This window comes from Lagopus muta, chromosome 3 (genome assembly GCF_023343835.1).
Source record: "Lagopus muta isolate bLagMut1 chromosome 3, bLagMut1 primary, whole genome shotgun sequence".
NCBI lineage: Eukaryota > Metazoa > Chordata > Aves > Galliformes > Phasianidae > Lagopus > Lagopus muta.
Window position 1 is genome coordinate 75,061,243 of NC_064435.1, and position 6,732 is coordinate 75,067,974.

The following is a 6,732-nucleotide window of genomic DNA, read 5'->3' on the forward strand; positions in this document are numbered from 1 at the left end:
AAGCAAACACCTTTGATAGAGATATACTATAGAGATAGATGAAAACGTTGGTATGATGAATGTATGGAATGGCAATGCACAACTGTGTCAGTACTAGAAAGAAAACAATAGAGAAAAAAATGGCATGTATTTAGAAACAGGCTATGATGGACAACCAAAAAACCAGTCAACAGAGAGGTGGGTATTTTTGCAATACATAGGATAGGTAACCACAGGATAGGTAACTTAGAAAACCACCCTTGTAACAGATAGCAATAACACTGCATGTGTGACTCCTTATTAGATGTAGCTGTATGATATGGAAAATGCAGCAAGGACGGCAACCCTTACAATGTTTACAGGGAAGGAAGTAAAAGACAGGACTTCAAGTATCAAAGATCAGACCATAACAAGTGTCAAATTGTATGTGCTATAAAATACTTCAGCCAAAAATCAGTTCCTTGTCACCAACTAAGAAGAACCCAAGAGATGACTTAATAGCTAGCAACCATTATCTTCCATATGAAACACGAGTAAAATACATAATGGAATGAGTATGACAGAAAACTGTTCTGCTTAAAACAAAATCTGTTTCTATAAGATTTCCTTTGAGTTTTCTTATGTTTAATACTTACTCAACTTCTGTAACTTCTATTCATGTTAAAATCAGAAGGAAGCACAAAACTGTAAATCAATAGTTTTCTCCATATGACTGAATAAACAGAGCTTCATTTCTCAGTGAATTAAAAGAAAACAACTGTTTTTTAAGCTTGAATTAAATTCAGGATTTTGTTTATTAATTAATTTATTTTTTCATTAATTTGTGAATGTACTCTTTAGGTCTTTAAAGCTGTGAGGTTAGATTAAGAAACTTGGTAGGTAGCTAATAGGCCAGAGACAGCACAATATTTTCTTAAATAAAACATACCGCCTTCTCAACTAGATAACATTTTTCTCAATATAAATACTAAATACGAAGTTTACAATATCTAACAGGTGAAATTATTTCACCAGAATGTATTTCAAAATGGTATACACTCCTTCAGTAGTAAGACTTCAATTTTCTTCAAATTAATCAGTAATTCCAATGTTCAGATTTTTTAATTTCCATAGAGATATCATTTTCAAAATGTCTAGCATTATAGAGAGTGTAAATTCAGAAATGTAAAAGCAGAATCTAATATTGTAAGCAATACTTGGGGCAATACTTAGACCATATAAGTGGCCCTTCATATTCAACGAGTTCCTTAAATTAAGTTAACCAATCAGTAAGTCTACCTCACAAATATATTTTCCCTTTTCAAAACTTTCAGTTAAGGAAGTTAATAATAACCCTGCTCTGTGTGTAATAACTCATTGCAAGGTTAATCTGAAGTGCTGAAAGTTTTCTAGTGAATTTGGTCTAAGCCTTCTACACACTGTGATGAATATTGATCTGAAAATTAGAGCCTTGCCAGCAATCTTTTCCGTGTCTGATAATATTTCTCTAGGACAATGAGGTGAAATGATTAAAATGAATCCTAGTGGCTAAGAAGAGCATGAAATGCAAGGTTACAAAGCCAGTGCTGCCAATTTGTTTGCAGGCCATGTCCCTAAGTCAACTGGAATACGTGTGAAATAAAGCTATTAAACATGATTTATATTCAGCAGAGAAAAGCTGTGAAAATATAATACGTGGCTCCAAGCTTTGCCTTTATCATCTTCAAAAATAGGCTTTTCTAACTAACACTGAAAATTACTTTTTTTGGTTCATGTTTAAGTTGGATAAAAAAAAAAAAAAGCGCAACTCTTCTTTAACACTCCTCTTAACAGCATGCAATTCACTGCCTGCCTGAACCTCTTTGCCTTTTATTTCAAATGTTCCTTCACTTTGTTTTGACCCTCTATGAAGACAATAACATGATCTTTCTCTTTCTGCAACATTCTGACTGGTAATAATCTCAGTTGTATTTTACTTAGGATATCTAAATATATAGAAACCATTTTAACACTGAATTTTTAATTCTCTACTGGAGGAGATACATAATCTAGTCAAAATAAGGATTAGACAGGTCTGCAGAGAACTTCACAAGATGCATTAAATTTTTTTTGGTAACATTTTCCCTAGTAAAAACATTGTGGTCAGGCACTAGAATGGTCTGCCCAGAAAGGTGGTGGAGTTACCAACCCTGGAAGCATTCAAGGAACTTTTAGATGTTGTGCTGAGGGACATGGTTTAGAGAGCTATTGGTGACAGGTGGACAGTTGGACTGGATGATCTTGTAGGTCATTTCCAACTTTGGTGATTCTATGATTCTATGTTGATCTCTGCTGTTCGTGAACAACTCATGAAGTCTGTTTACCCTGCATTTCTTTCTTGACCCTATTTTTACTGCTGCATTATACTGAAGATCAATCTGTATTTCTTCAAACAAATCAAGAACTTCCTAAATATGTGATTGTTAACTTGATTAACAGTTGTCTAACACATATCTAATATGAACTGTTCTTGACAGATTATGTCTTGTCATTGCCTTCTTACAAAATGCAAGTGTATCAACTTAGCAGATTTACACAGGTAAAGCAGATGGTAAAAAATTCCTCTGTTGTTTTCAAAACACTTGTAAAGTTAGATTTAAAAAGCATTTGTTTAGATGTCTTTTCATACATTTAGTCACTTTTGCATAACATTAACTTACACAGAGAGAACAGTTCATTTTATCCTTATTTCAAACTCTCTCTGCTCCCTGTATGTGTAGAATGTAATTATTCTAAAATTCTACTCCTTATACTCACACAAATTGTCCTATTCAAGCAATACAATCACGACAAACCAGTTCCACAAAACAAACCGAGACGTCTGTTAGTAGCTCACATTCTCTCAGTGTTTACTGCCTGTAATAGCCTTTCTACTCTCTTTTTGTTTGTTGTTTTTGTAAGGTCTGGAGATTTTGTTATTCTTCTTGGGTTTTTTTGTTTGTTTTTCGTTTTTTTTTTTTTTTTTTCCATTTCAGGTGATAATCAGCCAATAGCATTTATGATATACATATATATATTTAAAGTACAGTAAGAAAAAAAACATCAAATTTCTACTTGAGCTCTTGAATAAAAACAAAGCAATATTAGAATTTTGCAGTTTAGCTGCTGGCAAGCCATTTTTTCTTCATCCAGACATATAAAAATGCAGATTTAATTACATTTCTATACCTATTACACTTTTTTTTTGTTACAACTATTGAATCACCAAATTACAGAACAACTTATGTTTGAAGAAACCTTTTGAGATCGTTTTGTCCCAAATCCTTCCTCTCCTTGCCCTCCCTCCCCCCCCAAAAATGAGTGGCAGAATTTAAATCATGAAAATTAAGTCTTTATCCTGTCAACCTTTGACTATATTCACAGATGGACATTTTACAAGGTTTCCAGGCAGCTATTTTAACCACACTCATAATGAAAATAGATTTCCTAATACCTATTCAGACCTTTCTCATGTTAAAAATTGTATCCATTGCTTCTCATCTTCCAACAGCCTGGCTGTGTTTTTTTTCCTATAGCTTTCCATTGCTTGTTAAAGGCATCTGTGATACCTCCACCTTAGGTAGAGCTGTATTCTTAAACCCAAACAAACTCATCTCTGTTGGCATCTCTTCCTGTCATTTACTTTGGCTCTCTCATTACCATGGTAAAACTTTGCTGCATCTGTTTGATAAGTCAACGTACTTTGCATGGTAAGGGAGAACAAAGCTGAACACAGTTATCCAGATTTGGCGGCAAGTGCCGCAGAAAGGGAAGGAATGATTTCTCTGGATCTGCAGCCAGCAGATCCAGGGTGCTGCTAGCCTTTCTTGATGCAAGCGGACATTTCTGGCTCCTACCTAATTGGCTAACTACCAATACTTCCAACTCTCCCTCAAACTTCTTTTCTGTTCAATTTGTATCCATCCTGTAATGTTCTGTTAGATTTTTCCATCCAAACTGTGCAACTTAACATATACACTTTTTCCGCGCTATCAAGTTTCTTTCAGACCATTTCTTCTTTTAAGATCCCTTTACTGCACAGAAGTCCAGCCCTCCAGATCACCCTTACAATTTGGTATCATGTGCAGACTTGCAGAGGGAGAACTCTATCAGCAAATCTTTTTTTTCCCCACTGCTGCATGACTTCAATGCATTCGTAAACTCACAACCATTTCTTTAAACAAATCTTCACTGTGCTAAGTCTCCAATCCTTTCACGACTTTTAAGGCAAGCGTCAATCACTGTCAATACAGCCATTATAGGCACAGGAAGGCACTCACTGATTAGCTATCAGGAGCTCTACTTTTGCTTTTGATTTTGCTTTTTTTTGTCTACTTTTGACAGTAGGCATAGTTAAAATATGCATCTGCCTGTGGCAGGTAGGTTGCTAAGGGTAAGAAAATGCCTTCACTAACAGGCAGTCCTGCTCTGCTTCTAGTGCACTCAGCCCTGATGCGTACCTAAAAAATGACTTTATTTTGCAAAGAGTTTGGAGTACCACAGCAATGCTGCCAGTACTCTGATCACAGCAGCATTTCCTATTTGGGAGCAGTGGGAATTCTAAAGGTTTTTAATCTCCCAGCCCTGCAAACTGTTTTTGGAATGGCCTTGATGTTTTCCACTTCCAACGAAAGAGAAAGACCTGTCCTTTTGGAGGGCAGAAAGCATGAAGATTTATCAACTGTCATTTTCTTCTTAAAATTCCTATTGCCTAATTCCTATTGCCTTGTTTGACAGCAAAATTCAATTTTGTCTTGTCTGCTGAGAGCACAGGGCCAGTTCTGACTACAGCCAGAAGTAAATGTTCCACTTCCTTTAATCTACACTGATTTATTCATAGTAATAAAATAAAACTATTCCCATTCCTTAAGAAGAATCCAAGGGTACATGGTAAGAATCTGGGCACAGCCTGTATCCACAGGCCTGCTGCAAGCAGCAGATGGCCCTGTTGCTACTTTTGACACTTCGAAGTAATAGATTAACTCCCGCCAGCACAGGCTTCCCATTTTCAGCTCTCTTTCAGCTTTAGTGCATCACTACCTCAGCAAGCTTTCAAACTGATGCTAGAAGCTGACCACTACTGAATTCATGCAGTTATCTAATATGTGATCATGGCATGCTCCATAGCTTATGGCTGTGAAAAGAACTCTGAGTTGGGATTGAGGAAAAAAGAAGAGAGAGAAGCAGTGGAAAACTAGGCTGAATATGCTACTCACTCTGTCACTTCCTATGAATAGCTTTGAAAAGTCATTTTGACTATTTTGATCTGCAAGTTTAAACTTTTCCCATAGGAAACGATAAGTACCCTTTTAATGTGTTTTACAAAAGGAGTCCTTACATTACTTCATATGAAGTTTATAAAGAATGTTCTTTAAGAGACTTATGAAATCATGCAGATTTTTTTAAGGATGCTGACAAGGAGAACATGACACAATTGTCGGGAGGCAAAAGAACTGTAGGACTGACCCAGCCTTTATTTCTTCTTTCAGTGAAATGATGCCTTCCATGCCTTCTTAAGAGTTACTATTTTTTTTTTTTTTTTTTTTTTTTTTTTTTTTTTTTTTTTTTTTACTTTCTAAAAACAGATAATTTTGCTTTGGTCAGGTTTTTTGTTATTGCTGTTTTTTGTTTTTTTTTTTTTATTTTTTTATTTTTTATTTTTGCTAGTAAACAAAAGAAAATGTGTCTTTGTTGCTGATTTACTCTTGAAGGACAGTAATTGTGCCTGCTAAAACAGGCCTGGAAATCATCCCATTGCTGACTAAGTATCTCATACCATGGTCTATTTCAGTTAATATATTTCTTCCTCACACAGCCAAATAACAGTAGTTGGAGTTTTAACTAACTAACTAACTAAATAATCAGAAAGTTCAAGATAAACTGACATATAGGGAAAAAGCCATCATGTGAGTACTGCCTTATTCAAGAGATTCTAACGATAAAGGTTTCTTAAATATTGTGAATTTGTACCACGTGGTCCTGTAAGTTGGCAGTAAGGACAGTCTGCTCCCTGAGAGAAGGTAAGAATGGAGCTGAGGCTGACAGAAAGATGGGAGGAAGTAGGGGCCTCTCCAAAATGAGCCTATCCCATGGTATACCACAGGTGAGGCAAGAAAAGCAAATTGGTGCTGGTTCAGACAGGAGTCCAGATTGTCAGGCAAGTCCTTAGCAACTAGTTGTTTGCCTATTGTGACATGACTGTGTTTAAGTATCTCAGCTTCAAAGAAAAGTAGTAAAATCCCTGATAGCTACAGAGATTGAAAAGAATTCCTTGCACAGCCAGTCACTTGGCTAAGTGAGTGATTAATCTTCACAAACTGAAAATCTCTACCTGCAGTATAATTCCTGCTCACCTGGTTCTTTTTCAAATTGTGTTACACAAAACTTTTTTTGAAATATGTAGCTACGTTCCTATTGCAAGATGAGTGACAAAATACTTGGTATAAAAATGCTACCTGCTAGCTCTTTAAAACTGGCAAAATCAACTGATTGTACCTTATCATAGCCATTTTGGCAATTGGCTCCAAGGCTACTTCTCAAAATGGCAAATACCAATAATTACTTGGAATTCCTTCCTTCCTTGCTCTAGTAGCAGAAATAACATTCTCTAGACATATTTTGTTTTTTTATAACAGTTTCGCATATTTTACACAATGGTTTATAACTCATTTATTTGGCATATCTTTTTGCACACTACTACTGGCAGATTAATTTTATTCATAAAGGAAATCAAATTAAACGGATACAGGAATGAAA